At 43.5% G+C, this 18,628-nt stretch overlaps 1 protein-coding gene across 14 annotated transcripts in view; it reads right to left on the bottom strand.

The window, feature by feature from the left end:
- Window positions 1-18,628, bottom strand: part of LOC140205309 (liprin-beta-2-like) — a 245,569-nt gene that overhangs the window by 210,189 nt on the left and 16,752 nt on the right. The window contains exon 1 of one of the 14 annotated variants that reach the window (XM_072272842.1): window positions 4,186-4,277. The exons of the other annotated variants lie outside the window; for them this stretch is intronic. The gene's annotated coding sequence lies outside the window, so the exon portion shown is untranslated. Of the gene's footprint in view, window positions 1-4,185; window positions 4,278-18,628 lie in introns of those variants that run through there. 14 annotated transcript variants of the gene reach the window in all.

The following is an 18,628-nucleotide window of genomic DNA, read 5'->3' as shown; positions in this document are numbered from 1 at the left end:
ATCAAGCATCAAACACCTCCACGATCTAGGCCATGATTTCTTTGCTACTGCCATTGGGCAGTGCGTAGAGGAGTCTTGCCATCATGTTCAGGAACAGTTACTACCCTTCAACCATCAGGCTCCTGAGCCAGAAAGGATAACTTCACTCAACTCAACAATAAACTGATTCCTCAACCTATGAACTCACTTTCATAAGCCCATATATAACCATATAACAATTACAGCACGGAAACAGGCCATCTCGGCCCTTCTAGTCCATGCCAAACTCTTACTCTCACCTAGTCCCACCGACCTGCACTCAGCCCATAACCCTCCATTCCTTTCCTGTCCATATATCTATCCAATTTAACTTTAAACGACAACATTGAACCTGCCTCAACCACTTCTGCTGGAAGCTCGTTCCATATAGCTACTACTCTGAGTAAAGTTCCCCCTCATGTTACCCCTAAACTTTTGCCCTTTAACTCTCAACTCATGTCCTCTTGTTTGAATCTCCCCCACTCTCAATGGAAAAAACCTATCCACGTCAACTCTATCTATCCCCCTCATAATTTTAAATACCTCTATCAAGTCCCCCCCCTCAGCCTTCTACGTTCCAAAGAATAAAGACCCAACTTGTTCAACATTTCTCTGTAACTTAGGTGATGAAACCCAGGTAACATTCTAGTAAATCTTCTCTGTATTCTCTCTATTTTGTTGACATCTTTCCTATAATTCAGTGACCAAAACTATACACAATACTCCAAATTTGGCCTCACCAATGCCTTGTACAACTTCAACATTACATTCCAACTCCTATACTCAATGCTCTGATTTATAAAGGCCAGCATACCAATAGCTTTCTTCACCACCCTATCCACATGAGATTCCACCTTCAGGGAACTATGCACCATTATTCCCAGATCCCTCTGTTCTGCTGCATTCTTCAATGCCCTACCATTTACCATGTATGTCCTATTTTGATTAGTCCTACCAAAATGTAGCACCTCGTATTTATCAGCATTAAATTCCATTTGCCATCTTTCAGCCCACTCTTCTAACTGGCCTAAATCTCTTTGCAAACTTTGAAACCTACTTCATTATCCACAACTCTACCTATATTAGTATCATCTGCATACTTACTCATCCAATTTACCACCCCATCATCCAGATCATTAACGTACATGACAAAGGCCTTACGAGCAAAATTACAGTACTTGGCTCAGAGGCTGTTCAGCCATTCCATCATGGCTGATTAATTATCCATCTCAACTCCAGGCCCCTGCACTCTCCCCATAACTATAACACCGTAAGACATAGGAGCAGGATTAGCCCATTTGTCCATTGAGTCTGCTGTACCATTTCATCACGGCTGATCCATTTCCCCCTCAGCCCCGATCTCCTGCCTTTTCTCTGTGCCCCTTCAAGAATCTATCATCCTTTGCCTTGTATATACCCAATGAGTTGGCCTTCACAGCCACCTGTGGCAAGGAATGGCCAGAGAGTGGTGAATCTATGGAAAAGAAATTCGTCTCCATTCTAAAAGAATGCCCCTCTATTCCGAGGTTGTGTCATCTGGTCTTAGACTGGATGTGGAGAGGATGTTTCCTACGATGGGAGAGTCTATCAAAGCCTTTCAACATTCGATGGGTAACCTGACTGAAACCCCTCATTCTTTTGAATTTTAGTGAGCAGAGGCCCATAGCTATCAAATGCTCCTTGCATGACAAGATTTTCAATCTCACAATCATTTTCGTGAACCTCCTTTGAACCATCTCCAATGTCAGCACATCCTTTCTCAGTTAAATGTCCCAAAACTGCTCATGATACTCCGTGAGTCCTCACCAGTGCTTTATAAAGCCTCAACATTACATCCTTGCTTTTATATTCTAGTTCTCTCAAAATGAATGCTAACCGTACATTTTCCTTCCTCACCACCTACTCAACTAACAAACTAACCTTTAGCAAATCCTGCACGAGGACTCCAAAGTCCCCTTGTATCTTTGATTTTAAAATTTTCCTTTCCATTTAGAAAATAGTCTATCTTTTAATTTCTTCTACCAAAGCGAATGACAGTAGACTTCCCACTGTATTCCATCTGCCATTTCGCCTAATCAATTTTCTTCTATAGCTGCTCTACTTGCTCAAAATTACTTGCCCCTCCACTCATCTTTGTATCGTCCACAAAATTGGCCACAAAGCCACCTACTCCCTTACCCAAGTCAATAATATAAAAAGCAGTCCCAACACAATCCCCTGTGGAATACCAGTTGTCACCAGCAGCAAACCAGAAAAAGCTCCCCTTATTCCCACTCTTTGCCTCCTGCCAATCAGCCACTGCTTTAGCCATGCTAGTATCTTTCCTGTAATATTATGGGCTCGTAACTTGTTAAGCAGTCTCATACGTGGCACCTTGTCCAAGGCCTTCTGAAAATCCAAGTACACAACATCCACTGATTCTCCTTTGTCCATCTTGCTTGTTATTTCTTCAAAGAATTCCAACACATTTGTCAGGCAAGATTTTCCCTTGAGGAAACCATGCTGACTACGGCCATTTTTATCATGTACCTCCAAGTACCCTGAGATCTCATCCTTAACAATTGACTGCAACATCTTCCCAACCACTGAGCTCAGACTAACTGGCCTTCTTTTTTCCTTCTTCTTTGCTCCCTTCTTGAAGGGTGGAGTAGTTTTTGCCACTTTCCAGACCTCTGGAACCATCCCAGAATCTAGTGATTCTTGAAGGAATGCCTCCATAATCTCTTCAGCCACATCTTTCAGAATACTGGGTATACATTATCTAGTTCAGGTGACTAACCTACCCTCAGACCTTTCAGTACCCCCAAGAACATACTCTCTAGTAATGGCAACTTCACACACTTCTGCCCCCTGACACATTCAAACTTCTGGCATACTGCTAGTGTTTTCAACAGTGAAGACTGATGCAAAATACTTATTCAGTTTGTCAGCTATGTCTTTGTCCCCCATTACTACCTCTCCAGAAATGGGGGATTAGTAACCTTTGACAGCCCTAATCAAGTACCTATCAACCGCCAATGTAAATATAATCAATGATTTGACCTCCACAGCCGTCCATGGCAATAAATTCCACAGATTCACCACATTCTGGCTAAAGAAATTCCTCATCTCTGTTCTAAACAGACATCCTTTTATTCTGAGGCTTTGCCTTTTGGTCCTAAACTCAGCCACTACTGGAAACATCCTCTCCACAACCACTCTACCAGGCCTTTCAATATTCGATAGGCTTCACTAAGATCCCCACTCTTATTCTTCTAAATTCCAGTGGGTACAGACCGAGGGCCATCAAATGCTCTTCACATATTAACACTTTCATTCCCCGGTGGGGTGGAACAGTGGCTTTGGGGTTCTAATTTTTGTTTTACTGTCCCTCATTCTTTGGGGCACTCTTCTGTTTTCATGGAGCTCTGCAAAGAAAATCAATTTCAGACTGTATATTGTAAACATTTCTGATTTTAAATGGAACTATTGAATCATTCTGATGAAGCTTCTGTGTGCCTTCTCTAATGTCAGCACAACTTTTCTTAGACAAGGGGCCCAAAACTGCTTACAATGCCCCACGTACAGTCTGACCAATGTACTCTAAAGTCTCAGCATCATGTCCTTGCTCTTATATTCCAGTTCTCTTGAACGGATGTTAACATTGCATTTACCTTCCTCACCGACTGAACTTGCAAGTTAGCCTTTTGGGAAACCTGCACGAGGACTCCCAAGTCCCTTCGCACCTCAGATTTTTGAATTTTCTTTCTGTTTAGAAAAATACTCTATACTTTTATTCTTTCTACCCAGATGCCCCTTGACATTTCGACCCTGGAGCAACAAAAATACATGCGCCCTACTTACACCTCTCATAATTTTATAAACATCTATTACTATTGTGCAAACACAGGAACCATTTACCCAGGAACTAAACCCTGGGTGTTCTCTTTAAGAGCTCTACAAACACAGACACACACACATGCGCACACATACACCTTCCTGACCAGGGGAAGTTTCCTCCTGTGCCCACGGTCCAAACATCTGGTCCCGATAACCAACTGCAGCTGGAATTTAGCACTTCGACAGCCAGATGGTAAAGAACAGGCATACAGAAAATGCAGGAAGGCAAAGATGCTGCTCTTTTAACGAGGAATACTCCCACTGGCTCATTCACTTTCCCACAGTTACCTTCAGCTCCTGGACATCTCTTGAGGCTCGGAGAGGGAGGGAAGAATCGGCCCCAGCTAGTGCTCTGTGGAGTATCAGAGTAATTAATTGCCCAGGACACAGGCTCGTCTGATGTGGCATTCGAGTTCAGGGCTCCCTTTGCAAACTACAGCTGTACAGAAGGCTGATCGTACTGGGTCAATAACCAGAGGAACTCTGCCCACAGTGTTCAGAGTCACGCACACCCACCAGCCCTTGTGATTTACCCGTATCGACAGCAAGGACGAGGAAGCCAGTTTGTAAAGAGAAAGAGACGGGCTTTAAATGTGCAAGAGAAAACAGGAAAGAAAATAAACATGAAGCAAAAAAATTTCTAAATCTTAGGACAAAGCATGCATGAATAAGAGTCAAACACCAGTAAATGAGACTAGTGCAAGAAACACTTACACAAACACTTACACAGAACAGTACCCCACACTACTGCCCTTCGGCCCACAATGCTGTGCTGACCCTTTGACCTGCTTCAAGATCAATTTAACCCTTCCCATATAGCCTCCATTTTTCCTGTCAGCCATTCAAGGTTCAAGATTCATGTTTGTTGTCATTCTTCTGTACGAGTGTAAAGGAGATCAGAACGATTATTACCCCAGTTCCGAACCAGCATATATTAAAAACCAAAAAACATTATGACCAAAAGACAACAAAAACATGACTGAAGTCTCCTGCAATTATGAAGAGACAGTTCAAGTGCTTGTTTTGCTGAGAGTTGATGATGCTGTGAAGCCCTCCCAGTGAGACCTTGGTGTTGGCATTCAGGAGGGTCTGGGACATAGACAACAGTGATGAACAGAACACTAAACTCCGTGTGGGTAACACACCTATCTACGAGTTCCATAAATGTTAAATGCCCCAATGTATCTGCCTCTACTGCCACTCTGGCAGCTGTCTTACACATCTATCATGGTATATAGCAAGATCCCATAGGTAGCAGGAAGGTCACCACTTGCTTGTCATGTTGGTTAAAGGACAGGCAATGGAGAAGGGAGCTGGGTGCACTTCTTCCATTGTGGGCATACAGGAGAGAACAGGCACTGCCCACGGTCAATGTGTCTCATTAATTGAAGGAAAAAAATTTAATGAGAGGTTAAACAATGGCAGGACTTTCACAGTGAATGGCTCAGCTCTGAGTAGTGTTGTTGAACAGAGAGACTTCAGAAAACAAGTATGTAGAATTACATAGATCAGAAACAGGCCCTTCAGCCCAAATGGTCCATACCAACCACAGCATTAGAATCTGGTCCAACATCACTGGCATATGAAATGAAATATGTTGTTACATGGCAGTAGTACATTGTCAAACATACAGACACAGTTCACAAAAAGTAGTGAGGTGGTGTTCATGGGTTCATTATCCATTCAGAAATCTGATGGCAGTTCCTAAAACATTGAAACATTGAGTGTGTGTCTTCAGGCTCCTGCACCACCTTCTTGATGGTAGAAATAAGAGGAGGGTGATAGGGGTCCTTAGTGATTGCTGATCCAAATTGTCTGCATTTGGACCATTACCTTTCAAACCCCCTCACCTCTTTGTTCCTAACAAAATGGCTCACAAATGTTACAAATTGTACTCACTTTGACTAGTTCCCTTGGCAGCTCGTTTCAGGTTGTCTCTACCCTCTGTGTAGAGAAGTTACTCCACAGGTCACTTAGAGTTCCTTGACAGTGGCAATGCAGGAAGACAGAGGTGAAGATGGTGCTTGACACACTGGTGTTAACTAAAAAGGACACCAAGTAATGTTGCAGCCCTATAAAATCCTGGTTAGATCACACTTGGAGAATTGTGTTCTGTTCTAAGAAGGATGTAGAAGCTTTAGACAGGGTGCATTTGAAGGCAGAATACAGGGTTAATGGCAGGATTCTTAACAATGTGGAGGAATGTCACTAGGGCCCATGCCCATGGATCCTTGATGATGGATGCTGCTTTCCTGCAAAAGCATTTTATGTAGATGTGCTCAATGGTGTGGAGGGATTTACCTGTGATGGACTGGGCCATATCCACTACCTTCTGCAGGATTTTCCACTCAAGGGCATTGGTGTTTTCATACCAGGCTGTGATGCAGCCAGTCAATATACTCTCTACTACACATCTATAGAAGAATGTCAAAGTCTTAGACGTCATGCTGAATTTTGTGGACAGAAAGTCAGCAGGCACAATGTGGGTGGAGTGGGAAGAGATGGATGGATGGACTGGCTAGAGAGGCAAGGGGAGACAGCGCACAGATCATGTTGGGTGAACCAAAAGAAAAAAATGAGGACTTGTTCAGGAAACACTGAATGATTGACAGTTACATAAAACAGAGGAAGGAATTGACTACAGTGAAGAGCGAGACAGAGGGCGAGGTGTTCAGCTCACTACTCCCTGAGGTTCACTCATCTCTGCGCTGAACTAAGGCTGCGGACTAAATCTAACAGGCTACTGGATCGGCTGCAGTGATGTGGCTGTGGACTCACTTCTGTGAACTTCAGTTGTTTGCATGATTTGTTTTTTCCCTGCACATTGGGTGTGGGATGGCCTTTTTAAAAAATGGGTTTAGTTGGGTTTCTTTGTTGTATGTCTGTCCGTCAGGAGACTAGTCACAAGGTTGTATATAGTCTACATACCTCGATAATAAATTGTCTTTGAACTTTGACTTACAGCTCACTGAAACCAAGGACATTAAAGAACTCTGTCATACCATCATTAACATTCAACTGTTAAAAATTAATGATCTTTAATACGAATAGGACCCTCAATGAAAGATTATAATATCATTGGGGAACCCACTGATTTGTACCCAACTAAAATTCACATTTGCTTCCAGTCCCTTTGTGATTGGCAAGGGATGGAATGGTAGGACCAGCATTCTTGGGCGAAAACCTTCTTGTCACCGAGATCATTGGTTTAAGACGACAGGTACAACTTGTTTTTTTTATTACTGGATCTTATGTATCTATTGTCAGAATCCTTCTCTCTGACAGTGTTAGAGACACAGACACAGAGGAGCCACTCAGCCCCTTGATTCTAGCCCACCCATTGTTTGGATCATATTGAATATATTCCTTAGTTAATCCACAACTCCCTAACCAGCTGAACATTTCCAAAATGAGAATCAGATTATCATCTCTGACCTACGGCATGAAATTTGTTGTTTTATGGAAGTATACATTGTAATGCATAAAAATTACAAGTTACAATAATATAAAAAATAAATGAATAGTGAAAAAGGAGAGGAAAAAGTAAGGTAGTGCTCATGGGTTATCAGCCCTGCTCTGAGGACCTTTTCTGAAGACCAAGTGACTTCCGAACTCTATAGCTTTTAGTGGGCAAGTTTCACATTTCTCTTCTTTGTGGATTCAAATCAAAATTTCACAATTTCAATCCTTAACATCCTGACTCCAATTTTTTTAAAATTATGATCTTCTCAGGATAGAGGGTGATCACTGAGACACAAGAGGCTGCCGAGGCTGGAATCTGGAGCAGCAGACTACTGAAAGAATTCAGCAGGTCAAAAAGCATCTGTGGAGGGAAATGGACAGTCGATATTTCAGTTTGAGACCCTTCATCTCAATCCAAAACATCAACTATCCCTTTGCCTTCAGATCCTGTTGTTGAGCTACTCCAGCATTTTACTTGTTGCTGCAAGGAATACTCCATTGTTACTGGCATGCATATACACACACACACACACACACACACACACACACACACACACACACACACACACACACACAGAGAGAGAAAGAAAGAAATTAAATTAGTAGTGCAAAAGGAGAGCAAATACTGTGAAGCAGTGTACACGAGTTCATTACTCATCAGTCCAGGGAATGAGATTCTAGCCTATTCAATCTTTCTCCATCACTCATGTCCTCAAGTCAGGAATCAAAAGGTTGAGCATGGTGCAAATAATGTCCTCAGCTGCGTATATTTCAATGCAGGTAGTATTGTAGGAAAGGCAGATGTTCAGAGCGTGGATCAACACCTGGAATTATGATATTGTAGCCATTAATGAGACTTGGATGTAGGAGGGGCAGGACTGGCAGCTCAATATTCCTGGTTTTGTTGTTTTAGACATGACAGAACGGCGGGGGGGGGGGATTAAAGGGGGAGGGGTTTGCACTTCTCATCAGTGAAAGTGTCATGACAGTGCTCAGTCAGGACTGCCTGGAGAACTTGTCTGTTGAGGCATTATCGGTAGAAGTGAGGAATAGAAAGGTATGACCTGATTAATGAAGCTATATCATAGACCACCAAATAGCCCACGGGATTTAAAGGAAAAATTCTGTAAAGAGATCGTAGACTAAATGGGATAGAGTCACATAATCAGTACATAGAAGTCCCAACAAGAGAGAGTGGATCTCATTTTAGAGAATGAGACAGGGCAGGTGACAGAAGTTTGTGTAGGGGAGCACTTTGTATCTAGTGATCATTAAAGGCATCCGTTAGTCTTGCGAGACCATGGATCTGTGCCTGGAAAGTCTTCACTCTCCAGGGTGCAGGCCTGGGCAAGGTTGTATGGAAGACCAGCAGTTGCCCATGCTGCAAGTCTCCCCTCTCCACGACACCAATGTTGTCCAAGGGAAGGGCATTAGGACCCATACAGCTCGGCATCGGTGTCACGCAGAGCTATGTGTGATTAAGTGCCTTGCTCAAGGACACAACACGTTGCCTCGGCTGGGGCTCGAACTCACGACCTTCAGGTCACTAGTCCAATGCCTTAACCACTTGGCCACGTGCTAGTCATCATAATGCCATTAGTTTCAAAATAAAGATGGAAAAAAATAGGTCTGGCTCATTGTTTGAGATTCTAAATTTGAGAAAGGCCAATTTTGATGGAATCAGAAAGGATCTGGCAAGTGTGGATTGGGACAGGTTGTTTTCTGGCAAAGGTGTACTTGGTAAGTGGGAGGTCTCCAAAAGAGAAATTGAGTACAAAGCTTGTACATGTCTGTCAGAATAAAAGGTAAAGATAATAGGTTTAGAGAACCTTGGTTTCCAAAGAGATATTGAGGCCCTGGTTAAGAGAAAAAAAGTGAATAGCAGGTGTTGGCAAGTAGGAACAAATGAGATGCTTATGGAGTACAAGAAATGCAAGAGAACACTCAAGAAAGAAATCAGGAAGGCTAAAGGAAGGCAGAGATTGCCTTTGTGGATAAGGTGAAAGAGAATCCCAAGGGATTCTACATTAAGACCAAAAGGATTGCAAGGGGCAAAATTAGTCCTCTGGAAAACCAGAATGGTAATCTATGTGTGGAGCCAAAAGAGATGGGGGAGGATCTTAAGGGGATTTTTGTGCATCTGTACCTACTCAAGAAACAGGCTCAGAGTCTACACAAATGAGACAAAGCAGCAGCAAGGTGGTGGACTCCATACAGTTTACAGAGGAGGTGGTGTTTGCTGCCTTCAGGCAAATTAGTGTGGGCAAATCCCTAGGGCCTGACAAGGTGTACCCTCGGACCTTGTGGGAGGCAAGTGCAGAATCTGCAGGGGCCCTAGCAAAGATATCTAAATCATCTTTAGCGACAGGTGAGGTGCCGGAGGATTGCAGGTTAGCCAGTGTTGTTCCACTAATTAAGAAAGGCTCTAAAAATAAACAGGAAATTATAGGCCAATGAGCCTGACATCAGTATTGGGAAAGTTATTGGAAGGTAGTCTAAGGGATCTGATATACAAGTACTTGGATATACATGGACTGATTAGGGATAGTCAACATGGTTTTGTGCATGGTAGATCATGCCTAACCAATCTTAGACATTGAGGACTTTATCAGGAAAGATGATGAAGGCAAAGCAGAGGATGTTGTCTACATGGAGTTTAGCAAGGCATTTGAAAAGGTCCCGCATAGAAGGTTGATCAAGGTTCAGTCGCTTAGCAATTGGCTTAGACATTTGCCTTATGGGAGAAGCCAGAGTGGCTGTAAATGGTTGCCTCTCTGATTGGAAGCCTGTGACTAGTAGAGTGCCACAGGGATTGGAGGTGGGTCCATTATGATCTGTCATCCATATCATCCACCTGGATGATAATATGGTAACTGATCAGCAGATTTGCTGATGATACCAAAATTGGGGTGTAGCGGACAGCGAGGAAGAATATCAGAGCTTGCAGTGGGATCTGGACCAGCTGGAAAAATGGGCTGATAAAGAGCAGATGGAATTTAATACAGACAAGTTTGAGGATTTGCACTATGGTAGGACCAATGAGAGTAGGTCTTACACAGTGAATGGCTGGGCACTGAGGAGTGCTGTAGAACAAAGTCATTTGGGAATACAGGTCCATAATTCATCCAAAGTGGCAGCACAGGTTGATAGGGTTGTAACGAAAGGCTTTGGCACATTGGCCTACATAATTCAATGTGCTGAGTACAGAAAATGGGATGTTATGTTGAAGTTGCATAAGATGTTGGTGAGGCCTAATTTGGAGTGCAGTGTTTAGTTCTGGTCAACTACCTACAGGAAAAATGCAAATAAGTTTGAAAGAGTACAGACCAAATTTACAAGGATGTTGCTGGGACTGTAGAATCCAAGTTTTTAGGGAAGATTGAATAGGTTAGGGCTGCATTCCTCAGAAGATAGAAGGGAGGTTTGATAGAGGTATATAAAATTATGAGGGGCATAGATAGTGGAAAAAGCCTGCTTAGATTTACCCTGAGGATGAGTGGGACTACAACCAGAGATCATAGTTTAAGAGTGGAAGACAAAACATTTAAGGGGTGCAGGAGGGGAAACTTCTTCACTCAGAGGGTCATGAGAGTGTACAACGATTTGCCTGTGTAAGCGGTGCATAGGAACTTGATTTTAACCTTTGAGAAGTTTGGATAGGTACATAAATGGCAGGGGTATGGAGAGCTGTCGTCCGGGTACAGGTCGATGGATTTAAATGATTCGGCATGGATTAGATGGGTTGAAGGGCCTGTTTCTGTGCTGTACTTCTCTATGATTCGATGAGTCCCAGTAATACTCTTGTAAACTGTCCTGTGGAAAGCAGGAGGCTGATTGATGACCTTAGAGAGGTTTATATAATAATGAGGTGCAGAGGTAAAGTGTATGGTCACAGTTCTTGTGCTAGGGTCCTGGAGGCCAGAAATTTAAAGTGAAAGGAGAAATATTGAAAGGCGATCTGACAGGTAAATTGTCCTTTACGCAGAGAATGGTGGGGATAAGAAATGAGCTGGCAGAGGAAGTGGTTGAGGTAGGTATTCTTACCATATTTGGACAAGTACAGTACTGTATATAGACAGGAAAGGTTTAGATAAGAGGTTCCCAGCCTGGAGTCCCGAGGCCCCTCTGTTAAAGGTAGGGGTCCATGGCACAAAATGATTAGAAACCTCTGGTTCAGAGGGATATGGGTCAAATATGGGCAAAGGGGATGGGAGTCTTGGTTGACTTTAAGCTGAAGGGCTTATCTCTGTGCTGCATAACAATTCAGAGTCAGTGTAGCTGGATTTATCACCCCTCTCCACCCCATTCTCTAGCCCTCTCCAGTAACCTTTCACGCTGTGACTCAACAAGAATCTATCAACCTCCACTTTAAATATACCAAATGACTTGGCCTCCACAGGCATCCACAAATTCACTACACTCTGGTTAAAGAAATTCCTGATCATTTCTGTTCTAAAGGAATGTCCCTCTATTCAGAGGCTCTGTCCTCTGGTCCTAGATTCCCTCACTATAGGAAACATCTTCTCCAGGTACCTTTCAATAGGTTTCCATGAGATGCCCCTCTTTCTTGAAAACTCCATTTGAGTACAGGCTCAGAGCCAAATACTCCTCATACATTAAACCTTTCATTCCCAGAATCATTCTCATGATCCTCAACAATGCCTGCATATCTTTTCTTAGAAAAGGGGCCCCGAAGCTGCTCACAATACTCCAAGTGCCATCTGACCAATGCCTTAAAGCCTCAGAATTACCTCCTTGCCTTTATTTTCTAGTCTTGAAATGCATGCTAACATTGCATTTGCCTTTCTCACCACTGACTCAACCTGCAAATTAACCTTAAGGGAACCCTGCATGAGGACTCCCAAGTCCCTTTGCCTATCTGATTTCTGAATTTTAATTGTCCTCCTTTTTCAAAGAAAGGGGCTTCCCTTCCTCCACCATCAATGCTGCCCTCAACCGTATCTCTTTCATTTCACACGTCTGCTCTTATCCCATCCTCCTGCCACGCTACTAGGGATAGGGTTCCTCTTGTCCTCACCTACCACCCCACCAGTCTCTGCGTCCAGCACATAATTCTCCGAAACTTCTGTCACCTCCAACTGGATCCCACCACCAAACACGTCTTTCTCTCCTCCCACTTTCTGCTTTCCGCAAGGATCGCTCCCTACATGACTTCCTTGTCCATTTGTCCCTCCCCACTGATCTCCCTCCTGGCACTTATCCTTGCAAGTGGAACAAGTGCCACACCTGCCCGTACACCACCTCCCTCACTACCATTCAGGGCCCCAAACAATCCTTCCAGGTGAGGTGACACTTCTCCTGTGGGTCTGTTGGTGTCATATTGTGTTCGGTGCTCCTGGTGTAGCCTATTGTATATCGGTGGGACCTGACGTAGATGGGAGACTGCTTCACTGAGCATCTACGCTCCATCCACCAGAACAAATGGGATCTCCCAGTGGCCACCCATTTTAATTCCGCTTCCCATTCCGATATGTCCATCCATGGTTTCCTCCACTGTTGTGATAAGGCCACACTTAGGTTGGAGGAACAACACCTTATATTCTGTTTGGGTAGCCTCCAGCCTGATAGCATGAGCATCAATTTCTCAGTTCCAGTAATACCTCCCCCACCTCACTATTTCCCATCCCCTTGTCCCTCTCTCATGTTATCTCCTTGCTACCCATCACCTCCACCTGGTACTCCTCCCCCCCCCCCCAACTTCTTTCTTCCATGGTCTTCTGTCTATCTCTTTCACCAATCAACTTCCTAGCTCTTTGCTTCATCCCTCCCCCTCCAAGTTTCACCCATCAACTTGTGTTTCTCTCTTCCCCCCCCCCCCACCAACCTTTCAGCTCTTTTTCTCTAGTCCTGCCGAAGGGTTTCGGCCCAAATCATCGACTGTACTTTTTTAAAAAAGAACAGATGCTGCCTGGCCTGCTGAGTTCCTCCAGGATTGTGTGTGTTGCTTGGATTTCCAGCATCTGCAGATTTTCTCTTGTTTGTGACTATATACTTCCCCACTTTATATTCCATCTGCCACCTCTTTACCCATTCTCCCAATCCAAGTCCTTCTGCAGACTCCCTGCTTCCTCAACATTGCCTACCCCTTGAACTTTCTTTGTATCAGCTGCAAACTTGGCCACAAAGCTGTCAGTTCCATCATCCAAATCATTGACATATAATGTGAAAAGAAGCAGTACCAACACCACCTTCTACAGAGCACCACCAGTCACCGGCAGCCAACCAGAAATGGCCCCCTTTATTCCCAGGCAGCCTATCCTCTATCCAGGTTGTGTCTTTCCTGTAATACCACGGGCTCTTACCTTGTTAAGCAGCCTCACGTATGGCACCTTGTCAAAGGCCTTCTGAAAATTTAAGTAAGCAATGTACAGTGACTCTCCTTTGTCTATCCTACCTGTACTTTCCTCAAAGATTTCCAACAGATTTGTCAGGCAAGATTTCCCCATTAATGAAGCTATGTTGACTGGCCTATTTCATCATGTACCTCAAGTACCCAAAACCTTAATAGACTCAACTATCTTCCCAACTACTGAAGTCAGACTAATAGGCCTACAATTTCCCACCTTATGCCTCCGAACCTTCTTAAAAACTGGAGTGACATTTGCAATTTTCAAGTCCTCTGGAACCATTCCAGAATCTAGAGCAGGATTTTTGAAGGATCATTGCGGATGCCTGCACAATTTCTTCAGCTATTTCTTTCAGAACCCTGGATTCAGGTGACTTATCTACCTTCAGACTTTCAGCTTCCCAAGCACCGTTCCCTCAGTAATGGTAATTACATTATGACAGCATGGACAGTGGGCTGAATGGCCTGTTTGTCTGCTCTTTGACTTGATAAGGGAATTAGTAGAAGCTTGATTGTTTAATAATCAGAGCTGATATCCTAGATTTCAAATTAAATTACTATCCATCTATAAAGTCAGCTGAGCAAAGGCATCATGAGGCTCCAATTCTTTCAGCATCTCCACCCAACTTCCTTCAACAAACAGACTCACAGCAAGGATCAAAAGGAATTTGCTGGTTCTAGCAAGGGGATAGAGACCAGTGTCAGGCCCGCTGGGCTCCAGTGAAAGCAGGCTACATCTCATTCTTGGCTAACTAGGGAGAAATATCATGACAGTCAGCAAGGAACAAGGCTTCAACAATAGTAACGTCTCATGATGCTGCTCTGCAGACTGGGAAGCTCGTCCTAGGGCGGGGAAGGAGATACAATGCTCACTGCGTGCCAGGAATATCCTCCCTCGATACTTCTCAATCAACCGCGATAAATAATCTCACTGAACTTTCAGTATAACCAGCTGCACAAGTTGCCTAAAGCTCGAAGTAGGAGATTTTGAGACGATCCCAAGACCACATCTGGAAGATCAAACTACAAAATTTGCTGCTTCATCACATCAGCTGTGTAGGCTTTTGGCAAACTCAGCACAAAACGTCAACTGTTTCTCTTAGCGAGTCCTGGTGAAGGGTCTCAGCCCAAAACGTCAACTGTTTATTTCCCCTCCTTAGATACTGTCCAATCTGCTGAATCCCTCCAGCATTTTGGGTGTGTTGTTGAAAAGTTCCTGCATCTGTAGAGTCACTTGTAAAGATTATTTATTTAAAAATACAGTGTGGAACAGGCCCTTCCAGCCCAACGAGCCACACTGTTAAACAACACATCTATCAACCCTAGCTAAAATCACATGACAAAGTACAAAGACCAATTAAGCTACTAACTGGTACACCTTTGGAATGTGGGAGGGAATCAGAGCACCCGGTGGAAACTCATACACTCAGGAGGAGGAACGTACAAACTCCTTACAGACAATGTCAGAACTGAGCTCTGAATTCCAACACCCTGAGCTGTAATAGTGTCGAGCTAACCATTATGCTACCATGGCTCCCCGTGAAAGATTAGCTTTAATTGTCACATTGAAATACAGTGAAATACCGGTGTCAAATTAAATCAGCAACAACTGCGCTGGGCAATTGTCACCACGCTTTTGGCGCCAACATAGCCAGCCCACAACTCACTAACCCTAACCTGTATGTCTTTGGAATGTGGGAAGAAATGGAAGCACCCAGAGGAAATTCATATAGATACATGGAGAACATACAAGCTCCTTTCAGACAATGATCGAATTGAACCTGGGTCATTGGCACTGTAGTAAGATTTCGTTAACTGCTATGTTATAGTGCCATCTCCAACTGTTGCACCTGTCTCCATTGGGAGCACTTCCCCTGAAATTCACTAAACTGTGTGGAAAACTTACCCCTCAAGTTTTCTTTAAGCATTGACAATTTCTTTACCCCCCCCCAACAGATGCCACTAGACCCACTGAGTTGCTCTAGCAGATTGTATTCCCCTCCCCCCCCACCCCCACCACTCCAGATTGTAGTATCTGCCTTTTTCCACTGACTACACTCAGGCTGACTGAGCTCAGCTCCACCAATCTACCTTTTCCCCCATAACCCTTAATCACTCTGCTGTGCAAAAAATCTACCCAACTGTGTCTTAAATGTATTCAATGAGGTAGCCTCTACTACTTCCCTGGGCAGAGAATTCCACAGATTCAGTACTCTCCAGGAAAAGCAGTTTCTCCTCACGGTGGTGAACATTGGTAGCTCAGGTTGAGGCAGTTAATGTTGCAGTGTTCGCCGAGCTTGGCAATTACATTGTAGATGTTTCATCACCAGTCGAGGTGACATCCTCAGTGGGCAGGTTTTGGTGTTTCTCCCTGCGAATGCTTGCGTTTATATGGGCCCCCATTCGCTTGCCTTGGTCCTGATTGGCTACCCCTTCAGTTGACCTTTGAGTTCTACTGGATCGCGTTTCTTTGGCTCTTATGTAGATGGCTTCTATTTCTCTGGCTCTTGGGGGTTTTTATAACCTCATAAACAAACAAAGAAACTAAAACCAATAGAATTCAAAGGTCAACTGAAGAGGTAGCCAATCAGGACTGAGGCACGTGAACGAGAGCCTATATAAATGCAAGCACTCCCAGACAGAAACATCAACAACTGTGTACTGAAGATGTCACCTCGACTGGTGCTGAAACGTCTCCAAGCTAATTGCCAAGCTCAGCAAATACAACACCAGTTTCCCCTTATCTTTGTACTAAATCTATTCCCCCTGAATCTTGAGGTTATATCCCCTTGCTCTAGTCTCACTTACCAGTGGAAATAATTATTCTGCCTCCCTCTTATAGAGCCATACAGAAGTACAGCAAAGAAACAGATCCTTTGGCCCATCTAGTCCATGTCAAAACTATTTAAACTGCCTAATCCCATCAACCTGCACTGGGACCATAGCCTTCCATACCTCTGCCATCCATGTATCTATCCAAACTCCTCTTAAGCATGGAGCTCAAGCTCACATACACCAGTTGTGCTGGCAGCTCACTCTACACTCTCATGACCCTCTGAGTGAAATTTCCCCCTCATGTTCCCCTTAAACTTCTCACCTTTCACCCATGACCTTTGGTTGTAGTGCCACCCAAGCTCAGTGGAAAAAGCCTACATTTACCCCATCTATACTCCTCATAATTTTGAGCACCTCTATTGAAAGGCATCTTTCTTTTACATAACTTTATCTGTTTCTATAAGATCTCATCATTCTTCTGAGTGCCAGGCAACTCAACCTCTTCACATAAGGTAATCCCTCATCTCTGGAATCAATCTCATCAAGTTCATCTCTACCACCTCCAGTGTCAGTGTGTCTTTGCTCTGCAAGATACTACAAATTCATAAACAAATTGCAAAGATCTTTATCTCTAATGAGATATTCTTGATGCATGGTCACTGTTGCAATATGAGAATAATTAAGAGACCATGTGTACTGAACCAACATTTTTGCCTCAGCCAAAGTCAGTTTTAACATAACCATTTGTGGGAGAGAGTGCTACACAAAACTATCTGGCATTTTTCCAAAATCACAACAGTAACAATCTTTCAAATGTACAGTACAGGAAACAGAGCAATGAGACTATGAAGAAATATATGTAGGTGCAAGCTCTTCCTCCAAATTAAATCTGTACTTACCTAACATCTCTTAGAGACACTTTCTACCAGATATTTATCCCCATCCTTTGTACAGGAAATTAAATCAAAGTACAGTATTAATTCACTTTGAAGGCAGTCTATTTTTGATGCCAAGTTCCTCTCCAACTAGAATGGAAATAGCTCCTTTAACCTGCTGGGTTATTCAGTCTCAAGATAGCTCATGGGAGTAGTGAAGAAAATCAAAATTTAACATTTTGATGTGCGCCATGGTCTCAGTGGTTAGCATGATGATATTACAGCTCGGGGCATCGGAATTCGGAGTTCAATTCCGATGTCGTCTATCTGAAAGGAGTCTGTACATCCTCCGCACGAACATGTGGGCTTTCCTCCAGATGCTCTGGATTCCTCTCACTGTCCAAAGGTGTACCGGTTACTAGGTTAATTGGTCATTGTAAATTGTCCTGTGATTAGGCTAGGGTTAAATAGGCGAGTTGCTGGGCAGCACGGCTCATTGGGATGGAAGGGTCTGTTCCCTGCCATATCTCTAAATAAAAACAGACATGGAGACAGAAATTGAGATATTGGGTCTGATCAAAAAAAAAAAATAGCTGGCTCTTTGTCCAACGTTAAAAAAGGATATTGAAAAGAAAGCTTTTGGCACATTGGCCTTCAAAAATTCAGCCCACAATATGATGGTGTGCCTTTTTGTCTGAAGGTTAAAGAGAATCAAGGAGCAGGGGCGGCTTAGGGAAGTAATTACTGAGCTTAGACCATTGAACATCATAGCAGAGCACAGAAACAGACCCTTTGGCCCATATTAGCACCGTGGACTGCATAGATATTCCACTATCAGGTTTACTATCACTAGCATTAGAAAAATAGAGGGCTATGGGTAACCCTGAGTAATTTCTAAGGTAAGGAAATATTCGGCACAACTTTGTGGGCCAAAGGGCCTGTATTGTGCTGTGGGTTTCTATGTTTTTAACATGCATTGTGAAATTTGTTGTTCTGCAGCAGCAGTGCATTGTAAGATATAACAGACTATAAATTATAAATAAAATGAGAAGGAATTTCTTTAGCCAGAGCAGTGAATCTGTGGAATTCGTTGCTACAGACAATATCCAGGCTTGGGCTGACAAGTAACATTCAAGCCATGTAAGTGCCAGGCAATGACCATCTCCAACAAGAGAGTCTCTAACCATCGTCCCTTGACATTTAATGCCATCCACATCCTGGGGATTACCGTTGATAGGAAGCTTAACTGATC

Source organism: Mobula birostris, chromosome 11, assembly GCF_030028105.1.
Source record: "Mobula birostris isolate sMobBir1 chromosome 11, sMobBir1.hap1, whole genome shotgun sequence".
Classification (NCBI taxonomy): domain Eukaryota; kingdom Metazoa; phylum Chordata; class Chondrichthyes; order Myliobatiformes; family Myliobatidae; genus Mobula; species Mobula birostris.
The sequence above is the reverse complement of the archived record's forward strand: the minus strand, read 5'-3'. Positions and strand labels throughout refer to the sequence as shown.